Source organism: Haematobia irritans, chromosome 2, assembly GCF_050003625.1.
Source record: "Haematobia irritans isolate KBUSLIRL chromosome 2, ASM5000362v1, whole genome shotgun sequence".
NCBI classification, from domain to species: domain Eukaryota; kingdom Metazoa; phylum Arthropoda; class Insecta; order Diptera; family Muscidae; genus Haematobia; species Haematobia irritans.
In genome coordinates, this window is record NC_134398.1 from 107554299 (window position 1) to 107567272 (window position 12974).

Below are 12974 nucleotides of genomic sequence, written 5' to 3' on the forward strand. Positions count from 1 at the left end.
CCTTGTAGTCAAGATGCAAAAATGCAACAAATTTAAAGACAGTTTCATTAATATTAAAGAATTTTTCTGAATTATTAAAGTCAAGTTGACCTTAGTCCAAAAATTTGTTCTTTCATGTTATGACACCATTTTTAAGTCAAATCACTTAATTATAACGACAACACGACTTCATTGAAAGTATCGACCTTTGAACATGGAAAAAACTTTATATTAGAGAAATGCGTCTTCTAAGCTAAGCAAAAGTTGTATTCTTATTTTAAGGACATGAACTCTTTGGCCTCACGACAATATTTTTTCAGTGCACTCTTTTTAGAGTTGTGAAAGTAAAATGAAAACAGGGCGAAACAGTGAAAAATTAAACAGTAAGGTCTATAAAAACAAAGATTAGTTCCTCTTTATTAATGAGTAGTCCAAGAGGAGTTGACGGATTTTTTCGAAAATAAGAGCGGGCATTGAGTTCGAGTTTTGCCGCTAAAATTATTTTTCATTTTAGTGGCAAAACAAGAATAACATTACAACTTTTTCCGGTAAATTGTATTATAACATGGTGGGGAAAGATCCAAAGCAACAATTGAATAAGTTTATTTTCTTTAAAAAAATTATTAAAGAAAAGTAAAAGGGTAAACCATTTTAACGTGATAATGCCAATTTATACCGGCCTTAAGAATTAAATTAAGTACAAAATTATTCGTTAATAAAAATTCATATTTATTTGTATTTCTAAATTAATGGTGTTACATGCTAGCAAACAATTGTTCACACCAAAATAAATTTATGTGCTGTTTTAAAATTACTGTTTAGAATTTAATTTAAACTTTTGAATGGTTATCGTTAACCTTAGGGTTCGATGGAAAAATACTTATATATACTCGACTTCACGTTCTTCTTTTGTAAGAGTTTTTGAATTTCTTCGAAAATTTTAAACTTGTATACAAAAACCTTTATTTGTTACACAATTTTTATTGTTGCAATAAAAAAATAATATTTGATTTGAACTCAGTCCATTTCGTTTATATCAAGCACTTTTCTTTTCTGACTTTAAGTATTTTATAAAACACACTTTACAATTTCGTATTAAAAATTTAATATAATAGTATGTAATGCTGAACACCTTTTCGGGAACTTCGAACGTATCTGGAATATATGTTCAAAAATATATTAAAAAAAAAAATAAAAAAAATGGTGTTGGTCGAAGCAGGGATCGAACCCAGGTCCCCTGTCACGCAAGGCGGACGACCAACCACTGCTCCACGCTGCCAACAAATGTATGTTTAACAATGTTATGTTGTTAAACAATGTTATGTTTGCATCGGCTCGTGGGCGCCGCAAGCTATGCTATATAAATATAACTTATAACGATAATTATCTCTAGGCCAGTGGTTAGTGTGCTGGCTTACATACTGTGTGGTCCGCTGTTCGAATCCCCGTCCGGCAAAAGGTAAAATTAAAAAAATTATAAAATATAATAATTTCTTCTAAAATGTTTGTATTACAGAAAAAGTAAGAAAAATGTGAGGGAATATACAATTAGGCAGAAAAAAAATTTGAGCACAATCTTCTTTTGGGAGAAAATTCTGCTAAGCATATAATATTTTTGGGTTCAAAATGTTTCCAAACATATTATATGTTCACATAAGAACATATAGTTTTTTTGGAAGACAACATTATTGAATTTGGATGGAAAAATACAAAATGTTTGGAACTTAGACTACCCAAACATATTATATTGTTTAGACCAATATGCTTTCAAACATATTATATATTGGAAGAAATCAAACATATAAATGTTTGGGCAATACCCAAAAATTTATATGCTTGAAGCAAAATATGTTTGGGAGTATATGTTACGGAAGCGATTTTTTTTGAGGGTGTATACAAAGAGAATATATTTATAAAGAGATTGCATCAAGTTCGAAACGAAAATTCGAAGTTTGCGAGTTCCGTCCAACATTGGATTCCGTAACTTTTGGGGTACAATGTTGCATTGTGGGCTTAGAAAATATTAATGTCGTTTGTATTTGTAATCAGACTGGCACTGCATTGCCATTTACATGACATCAACATAGCATAGAAAAACCTACCCATATACGATGACTACTCTATCTTTTATTCACATCGCACCTCCCGAAATCCTCGAAAGCTATTATTGGAACATTTGCTGATGACACAGCGATACTGGCTGTGGACAAAAATGAAATAAATGCAAGCAATACTCTCCAGGACTATTTAAATACGTTGTCCTTATGGCTCAGCAAATGGCGTATAAAAGCAAATGAATCTAAATCAACCCAGGTAACATTTACTTTGAAACACAAAATATGCCCACCTGTATACCTGAACCAAATACAGATACATCAACGTAATGATGCACTGTATTTAGGAATATACCTAGACCAAAAACTGAAATGGAAAAAACACATAGAGACTAAAAGAAAAGCTCTTGATATCCAATTCAATAAAATGAAATACCTAATTGGTTACCGATCAAAGCTTTCGTTGGAAAATAAGATTCTTATCTACAAATGTATAATAAAACCTGTATGGACTTACGGCATTCAATTATGGGGAACCGCTTCAAATACAAATATAAAAGTGCTACAACAGTTTCAATCGAAAGTATTGAGAACAATAACAAATGCTCCCACATACATAACCAATCAACGACTCCATGATCCAAATGACACAAATCCGCTTGCTTCACATTTAATGTCAAGTCAAGAAACGTTTAAAAGACTTAAAAGGAAAGCCCCGCAGGATTTACTAGTTTAAGTCATTATATAATATATGTGTGCATATACATACATGTATATATGTATTTATACATATGTATTTGTGTGTGTAGACGCACATATGAATTTAAAATTTAAATTTAATGTTTATTATGGGTTGACCACTGGGTCGACACCATTGAAGTACGATTTGCAAAAACCACGAATAATGTCAAATATCAATGTAAGATAGATCGTATTAATAAAGTACATAAAAAAAAAATATACGATGACAAACAATTAACAGCAGCTATACTAAAGAAATGTTATGATGAAATTCCCATTTTGAATTTCGAAATATGTTAATATGTACCGAACAACTAATGGGATGTAAATATTTTCATTTTGTCCCTAGTAAAAAACAGCAAATAAATTAAAAATGTCAATCTAAATAATAATAATTATTGGATATGTAGTGTGAATGTAGTACAACATCAACATTGGATTTAAATTATAAATATCGGGGTCTCAGAAAATAAAATAGGTTGATTTTGAGAAAAAAATAAACATAGGCTATAAAGCAAAAACCTCGTAATTTTAAGTTGCAATATATGAGAGTGTATAGGAGCCACCGTGGTGCAATGGTTAGCATGCCCGCCTTGCATGGACAAGGTCGTGGGTTCGATTTCTGCTTCGACCGAACACCAAAAACTTTTTCAGCGGAGGATTATCCCACCTCAGTAATGCTGGTGACATTTCAAAGCTTCTCTAAGTGGTTTCACTGCAATGTGGAACGCCGTTCGGACTCGGCTATAAAAAGGATGTCCCTTGTCATTGAGCTTAACATGGAATCGTTCAGCACTCAGTGATAAGAGAGAAGTTCACCAATGTGGTACCACAATGGACTGAATAGTCTAAGTGAGCCTGATACATCGGGCTGCCACCAAACCTAACCTAACGCAGCTTCATGAAAATGGGGTAATAATCGTAATAATGTGACAATTGAACAAATGCTACTTTTGAGGATTGCTACGATTTTCACATACACATCATACGTTTTATTTTTTTTAAGTTAAATTTGGCAACGCAGTCCATTTTTGAAACCGAAAAACAAAACTTATTTATATGATTTTTTTTAGTTTATTAGAAATTAGGTAAGTGAAAAAAACTAATTTTGAGGATTGCTACGAATTTCACACACATACATTTTCATATAACTTAGTTTTTCAAACACAACAAGGCCCTTTTTTGAAACAGAGAAACGAAAATATGCAGAATGAACTGCCAGCACATTTTTAATCAAATTATTGGTTATCACAAAAATATAATTTGACAACATCGCCTGAGAAAAATTGTTCCATTTTGTGGCTCGATTTTGTAATTTAAAGTCATTTGAGAAATCAAATTAACCCCCATTTTCATGAAGCTTCGTTATTGCTCCGTTAACTAACGAACTTTTAAACTGTTTTATGGACATAGCTGCCATCTTGCCAACACACAAAAATTTTTTTTTCTGATTCAATCACGAAATTAATTGATCCAATTATTTTTTAATTGAAATGTCTTCAATCACAGAAATGATAGTATCAATTAAAAAATTAATTGAAGGTCAATTAAAAAGTTAATTGATCCAATTAAAAAATTAATTGATGCTATTATTTTTGTGATTCATTTTTGTTTCAATTAAAAAATTTGTTGAATCAATAACATTTTTAATTGTTTTTTTTTTTTAGTTAAAGTAATTTTTCAGTTAAAGTTAGCCGGAAAGAAGATATTTGCAATTTACTTCTGTTAACTGGGAGTTAAAGCCTAACGGAGCTACATGAAAATGGCCGTAAAAGGTATTTGTTGACATATGTCCAAGTTTTATTGAAAATAAATGCATGTTTGCATATGGATATGTGAATTTTTAACTATTTATACCCTGCGCCACACTGTGGAACAGGGTATTATAAGTTAGTACATATGTTTGCAACACCCAGAAGGAGACGAGATAGATACATGGTGTCTGGCAAAAATGCTCAGGGTGGGGTTCTTAGTCGATATAGCCATGTCCGTCTGTCCGTGAACGCAATTTTGTAATCAAAGCCTAGGTCGCAGACGGAGCTCGCAAACTTGGAATTGATGCAATCTCTTTCTAAATACATACTCTTTGGATGTGATGTCTCGTTGATCACGATGTGGATTAGACTTAACATTATTGGCAGTTGAAGTCGTGAGTTTCTGTTGTGAGAAGTTTCGTATAGGCAAAGTCTTAGGTCGTGGTAGGACGGTGATATTTGTGGATAGAATATTTTGTTTTGGTTGTAGTGTGGACTGTACTGTGAGATTGGTTGGCGGGTGTCGCTGTAATAACCACTGGGAAAAAATTTTCTGTTTGCGTTTACTTTATAAATTAAAATGTTTTGTTTATCAAGTAGGCTAAAATTAATTTCATTGATAATTGACGTTTGAGAAAATTTTCATTAAATTCAAATTCTCAGAAAGAAAAGATTAAACTTTTGGTTAGAGAAAAGAAAGGAAAACGTAAACCGACGTCTGAATTTTTATACAACCGCAAAGCTATTGCTGCGAAATAATTTTGTACGAATCATCGTTGTTTTTTTTATCATTATTTTATCAACCAAAATCATTAATTGTAAAAGGTAGGTGAAACACTATTTGACGGCCTCGACCAGATTTTTATTTGTAGTTCTGTGATTTTCAGCACGCGGATACCATTTGGATCCGCGACCCCCAGAAGTATATTTTGCTCCAAATTGCATGATATTAACCAAAAGGAAAGAACTTGTTTACTTGGTTTTGAACGCTGTTATGGTCGGTTTAAAAACCGCATTATCTGTTGATAAGGAGCTAAGTATCATATAACCTACAAGGATATCTTTCGAAGCTCCAACAACGTATACCAACTGGAATCTGAAGGCATTTCATTCTTTGATCAATTTTTTTTTATTAATTTGTCCTTTGAGACGTAATTTTGGAAACCATGGAAAAACCATATTAATTTATATGGAGAGCTCATCCTTATATATATATATATATATATATATAGTTAATAACTCCACACCTAGATACGTCATTACCACCATTGCAATAACTTCAATCAAACGAGCGATACAATTTGAACATTAAATTTTATTAATATATATAGCGATATCGAACAAACAACCTTTATCCTCAGGCCTGATGACATCGGTGGAGTTTTATTGGTAAGTCGCCTTTGTAATTATAAACGAATTCATATTGTATTTGCTCGTCAATCCAGACAAACGATTTATTACATTACTCATTTTGTTTTATTTACATTTGAGCCAAGAGCTCTAACAAAATCCAGTATTTTTAAGTTTTCACTCATACATTAATATATGTTTTATTATTTTCAATTCTAATCACATCATTATTGGAATTTCATAATCCTTATATATATCTCCACTATATTATCTACACGACCAACTAGTCTAGTTAATAGTATTACTAATTGTCTTTTGAGGTTTTATTATTAAACTATTAATAATTATGAATAATAACTAGGTGTACTTTGCTTTGCACGAAAGATGAAGTGTTATATGTAAAGGATTTCTAAAATGGGGCCAAAGAAGTTAGGAACTTCCTTGGGATGGTTGGGTGGTGGAACCGTTAGTGGCTGACTGTTATCTTAAGCCACGCCTTTTCTATTGTCACTCCTCTTCCTATTTTCATCCACTTTAATTTTTCTAGGGATCTCTTTCCCATTAAGAGCTACCTTAAGTATTTTTTTTCTTTATGTAGACGAACCCGATTACTATTATCCGAGGAAAACAACGCCCCCAAGACTCAGCATGGCCGGTACAAGAAGGTAGCCAATGCCTCCGGAAATAGGACCAGATATGGTGGGTCGTCACATAATTAAATGGCGCCCAACGTGGGGCCTCAACTGAAATATCTTTGTTTTTCGAACATCTTCTAAAATTGCTGAGGCTCCACAAAATTTTATAGTTTATCTTTTCTTTCTAACTTTCCTTTCTCCTTTCACTTTCGATTATTCTATTTACTACCCCTTATCATCCTCTGATAACTTCGTGGACTTATGCAATCATTCGTAATCGAGTAGGCAGCCCAAAGTGTTTAGAGGATCCTCCAATCCAATCTAAAACGAATCGGAATAGGATTTCTGTTGATTTGAGTTCTTATCGGATCTATACCATTCACGATTGTTTTTAGAAACTTTCTACCTCTATCTCTTACTAACCAATTTTCAAATACGAATAAGGATTTTTGATTTTGAGTTGATGTCGATTTCTTACCTTAGGGTTGAATATTGGGTTTTGTTTCTGGAAAAATAGGGTTATTAGTCTAAGGAGAATTTGAATATTGAATCTAATTTCGATATTTTACTTCAGAGACATGATTTCTCTGTATTTCCCATAGGAGTGACGAATAGGAAATGAATTTGTAGAATCCTTTATTTATTTAACCTTTTTCGAGTAGTGCAAATTGTGGATTTGTTTATTTCCATCGTTTTATTATTACATTTTACATTTTTTGTTTTGTTTTACGATATTATTTTATTTAATCATGCCGGTAACGCGTAGTAGTGAGGATGTGTCCCGCCCCGATTCGGAGTCAATTGCTCCACAGAGTGCAGAAGAGTCACGTTTAAGGACGAGATCAGAATCTAGGAGAGTTCCGGATAGCAGGGAGGTGGCAAGAGAACAATTAGCAGACGAACATATTCGTCGAGTTGTAGCATCGTTATTAAATGAATTTCGAAATGAAATTCAATCTGTAATTGCAAATGAACTAGGTAGGGTTGTGAGACATCTGAGTTTGAATTCGGGTGCACGAAATGTTGACGCACCTCCGGCAGAACCCGTGGTTCAAAGAAATGGTGTGGATTTCGGTTCGGAGAAAACTATTAATATTATACGGAATTGGCGGTTAACATTTTCAGGGGGGAGCCAGGACATTCCGGTGGAAGAATTTGTTTATAGGGTTGTTCATATGACCAATACGACACTGGGAGGGAATTTTGATGTGCTGGCAAGCCACGCCCATATGCTTTTCCACGGAAAAGCCTTGGAATGGTTTTGGCGTTTTCATCGAAATCATAATACCGTAGAATGGTCACTGCTGTCGAGCTCGTTAGTAAGGCAGTATAAGGATTGTTATAACGATTTTGACCTTAAGGACGATATCCGACGTAGGAAACAGAGGGCGAATGAAGACTTCGACGACTTTTACGAGGCTGTCATGGCCTTAACGGACAGGTTACGGGTTCCCCTGTCTGATGAAGAACTTTGCGAAACCATGATGAGAAATTTACGGACAGAGATTCGGCATGAACTACTGCACATGCAAATTTCTCACGTTTCGGAATTAAGAAAGGCAGTCAAGCGACATGAGAAATTTATACGGGATATGAATCGGGGTAAAAGATTTAATACGGTTAAAGAAAAACCACAGATAGCGGAAGTGCAAGATAATGTGTCCGAGGACGACACCAGTAGTGTAGATGGTGATGTATGTGGCATCAAGGAAGCCATTGTTTGCTGGAATTGTGATGGGCTAGGTCACGGTTACAAGGAATGCATTAAGCCAAGGATTATATTTTGCTACGGCTGTGGTATGAAGGATGAATATAAACCTACATGTTCCAGATGTACCATGCAGGGAAACTCGACAAGGGATGTCCCTCAAAAGAAGAGAGGACATCCAAGTTTTTCGATACGCCACTAACCAGTCATGTTCATTTAACTAAAGAACCGGACTCGACAAAGAAATATCATAGACTTTCCAATGAATCAGAATGGCATGGACAATCAAGTTGCACTTATGTTCAACCAAAAGTAGAATCACGTAGCGTAATTAGAATAAGAAACTTTTGGAATCGTTTAAAAAAGTTCAGGAAATATACTATTTCTTCCATTACTAATAATATTTCCGATAATAGGCCGTATGTACCCCTTAATTTTAATAACAAGTTGTATTTTGCTTTGTTGGACAGCGGAGCCAACAAAAGTGTAATTGGGGGATCACTAGCCAATGGCGTTCAGGAATTACCAGGGTTTTCGAAGTGTCGTGGCAGGGTTAAGACTGCTGACGGAAAAGAACAGCCTGTATCTGGTGTACTAATGGCCGAATTTAAATTTCAGAACCGGATGTGCAAATTTGAGTTTCTTGTGATTCCAACCATTAAGCAGGACATTATTTGTGGTATGGATTTCTGGAAAGAGTTTGGGATTTTCATTTCGACTGCTCCAGAAATCAGTGAGACAGTAGAGGACGGACGAAACATAGACCACATTGTTCTTTCTGTAGAGGACCAAAGGAAACTTGACGCAATAATAGAGTTGTTTCCTAATTCGGAAAGGGATGGTTTGGGATGTACATCGTTAGTGGAACATGTTATTGATACGGGTGATAGTAGACCCATAAAGCAACGGTACTATCCCATTTCACCAGCTAGGGAAAAACTTTTGTTTGGAGAAATAGATCGTATGCTATCGTTAGGGGTGATTGAGGAGTGTCCAAATTCATCATGGTCGTCACCTGGAGTTTTGATAGTGAAACCGGAAAAAGTACGATTTTGTGTAGATAGTCGTAAATTAAACGCAGTGACCGTGAAGGACTCATATCCCATTCCGAATATCGAGGGTATCTTGTCGCGACTTCCGGCTGTGCATTACATTTCTAAAGTGGACTTAAAGGATGCATTCTGGCAAATTAAGTTGTCAGAGGATTCCAAGTCGAAAACAGCTTTCACTGTTCCGAATCGACCTCTCTATCAATTTGTCAGAATGCCCTTCGGATTATGCAATGCACCGCAAACCATGTGCCGTCTAATGGATATGGTAATCCCATATAATATGAAGACTCATGTCTTCGTATACTTGGACGACCTTTTAGTCGTTTCTACCACTTTCGCTGAGCACCTGGAACATCTACAAGATATCGCCTTGCGACTTCGCCAGGCTGGTCTAACCATTAATGTAAAGAAGAGCTCTTTTGTCATACGACAAGTGCGGTATTTAGGATATGTTGTAGGAGAAGGGTCGATAAAAGTGGACCCAGAAAAAGTCAGAGCAATCGGCGATTTTCCAGTACCAACCTCAGTAAGGCAGTTAAGACAATTCCTCGGTATGATCGGTTGGTATAGAAGGTTTATTGAGGATTTTTCGACGTGCACTTTTCCACTAACTGAACTCTTATCCAAGAAGAAAGCCTTTAAATGGTCCAAGGACGCTCAACAGTCATTTGATGTACTGAAACAAAAACTTTGTAGCGCTCCAATTCTCATGACTCCTAATTTTTCTAAACCTTTTATATTACAATGTGATGCCAGTTCGGTAGGTGTGGGAGCAGTGTTGGCTCAAGTTGATGACAATGGGACGGATCGACCTATAGCGTATATGTCTCAAAAACTAAATAAATCACAACGAAACTATACCGTGACCGAGTTAGAATGCCTGGCAGTGGTTCTTGCAGTAAAGAAATTTCGAGCATATATAGAGGGACAAGAATTCAAAGTTGTGACCGATCATGCTAGCTTAAAATGGTTAATGAAGCAGAATGATTTATCCGGACGACTTGCTAGATGGGCTCTGAAATTACAAGCTTTCGACTTTACCATAGAACATAGGCGTGGCAAAGATAACGTAGTTCCAGACACTTTGTCGAGGGCATTTGATGAAAGTAACATTATATCTGAGTTAGAAGTAGTCGTTCAACCGAGTATTAATATCGAATCAGAGGCATTCGACAGTGTTGAGTATTCAACGTGGAGATTAGAATTTCAAAAATCAGAATTTCCCGATTATTGTGTGGTTGGAAAATACATATATAGACGTACTAGTGTCGAACCCGAATATGAAAGCAATACTAGTAGTTGGAAATTACTAGTTCCTACGGAATTACGGGAAAATGTAATATTTTCAGCTCACAATCAGGCTAACGCGGCCCATGCCGGAATAGCCAAAACTCTTGAAAGGATTCGAAGAAAATTCTACTGGCCCAGACTCGTATCTGATGTTAAGGACTATATTCAAAAATGTGACATATGTAAAACAACAAAATTTCCTACAAATACTTTGAGGCCTCCGATGGGACAGATATCTATTAGCTAAAGACCCTTTCAGCGCTTATATGTTGACCTGATCGGGCCGTTTCCTAGAACAAGTAAGGGTCATATAGGGATATTAATAGTTTTAGACCACTTCTCTAAGTTCACATTTCTAAGGCCCTTAAGGAAATTTGTGACATCACCGATGGTATCATTTCTTAGAGATGAAATTTTTAATTGCTATGGGGTTCCGGAAGTTGTCATATCTGATAATGGGACTCAGTTTAAAAGCAAAGAATTTGAATCTCTACTAAAAAAATTTGGAATTAAACACCAGTTTACGGCACTGCATAGCCCCCAAGCAAATGCCAGTGAAAGGGTAAACCGGTCAATCAATGCGGCTCTTCGTTCCTTTGTGAAGGATGATCAGAAGAAATGGGATAACTATTTGAGCTGTATCAATAGTGCCTTGAGAAATAGCCTACATCAAACATTAGATAAAACTCCATATGAGGTAATATTCGGACAAGTAATGATCACTCATGGTGATGATTATTCAATTTTGCGGAATTTGAAGATGTTGGAAGATACTGATATTCAGATCCAGAGGCATGATAAGTTTGCACTTCTGAGAGACTCGGTACGAGAAAAGATGAGGGTTGCTTACACAAAGAATGAAAATAATTATAATTTGAGAAGTAGAGACCGGGAATTGACTGTCGGACAGCTAGTGATAAGAAGGAATTTCCCGCAAAGTTCAATGATAAATAGATTTAGTGCAAAATTAGCACCCACAGGGATAAAAGCAGAAGTGCTCAGGAAAGTAGGTAAAGTATATTATGAACTTAAGGATGTTAAGACTGGTCGTAGTGGTATTTATCATCTAAAGGACATTTGGGAGTAAGCAATTTTTTTTTTTTTTTTTTTTTTTTTTTAAGCGTGGTGTGTTTGTGAGATTGGTTGGCGGGTGTCGCTGTAATAACCACTGGGAAAAAATTTTCTGTTTGCGTTTACTTTATAAATTAAAATGTTTTGTTTATCAAGTAGGCTAAAATTAATTTCATTGATAATTGACGTTTGAGAAAATTTTCATTAAATTCAAATTCTCAGAAAGAAAAGATTAAACTTTTGGTTAGAGAAAAGAAAGGAAAACGTAAACCGACGTCTGAATTTTTATACAACCGCAAAGCTATTGCTGCGAAATAATTTTGTACGAATCATCGTTGTTTTTTTTATCATTATTTTATCAACCAAAATCATTAATTGTAAAAGGTAGGTGAAACACTATTTAACGGCCTCGACCAGATTTTTATTTGTAGTTCTGTGATTTTCAGCACGCGGATACCATTTGGATCCGCGACCCCCAGAAGTATATTTTGCTCCAAATTGCATGATATTAACCAAAAGGAAAGAACTTGTTTACTTGGTTTTGAACGCTGTTATGGTCGGTTTAAAAACCGCATTATCTGTTGATAAGGAGCTAAGTATCATATAACCTACAAGGATATCTTTCGAAGCTCCAACAACGTATACCAACTGGAATCTGAAGGCATTTCATTCTTTGATCAATTTTTTTTATTAATTTGTCCTTTGAGACGTAATTTTGGAAACCATGGAAAAACCATATTAATTTATATGGAGAGCTCATCCTTATATATATATATATATATATATATATATAGTTAATAACTCCACACCTAGATACGTCATTACCACCAATGCAATAACTTCAATCAAACGAGCGATACAATTTGAACATTAAATTTTATTAATATATATAGCGATATCGAACAAACAACCTTTATCCTCAGGCCTGATGACATCGGTGGAGTTTTATTGGTAAGTCGCCTTTGTAATTATAAAAGAATTCATATTGTATTTGCTCGTCAATCCAGACAAACGATTTATTACATTACTCATTTTGTTTTATTTACATTTGAGCCAAGATGCTCTAACAAAATCCAATATTTTTAAGTTTTCACTCATACATTAATATATGTTTTATTATTTTCAATTCTAATCACATCATTATTGGAATTTCATAATCCTTATATATATCTCCACTATATTATCTACACGACCAACTAGTCTAGTTAATAGTATTACTAATTGTCTTTTGAGGTTTTATTATTAAACTATTAATAATTATGAATAATAACTAGGTGTACTTTGCTTTGCACGAAAGATGAAGTGTTATATGTAAAGGATTTCTAAAATGGGGCCAAAGA

General features: G+C 34.8%; 1 protein-coding gene across 1 annotated transcript in view; it reads right to left on the reverse strand.

Annotated features, from left to right (window-relative positions):
• Cdk5alpha (Cdk5 activator-like protein) overlaps positions 1-12974 on the reverse strand; it is a 173657-nt gene that overhangs the window by 145495 nt on the left and 15188 nt on the right. The gene's annotated exons all lie outside the window — the stretch shown is intronic.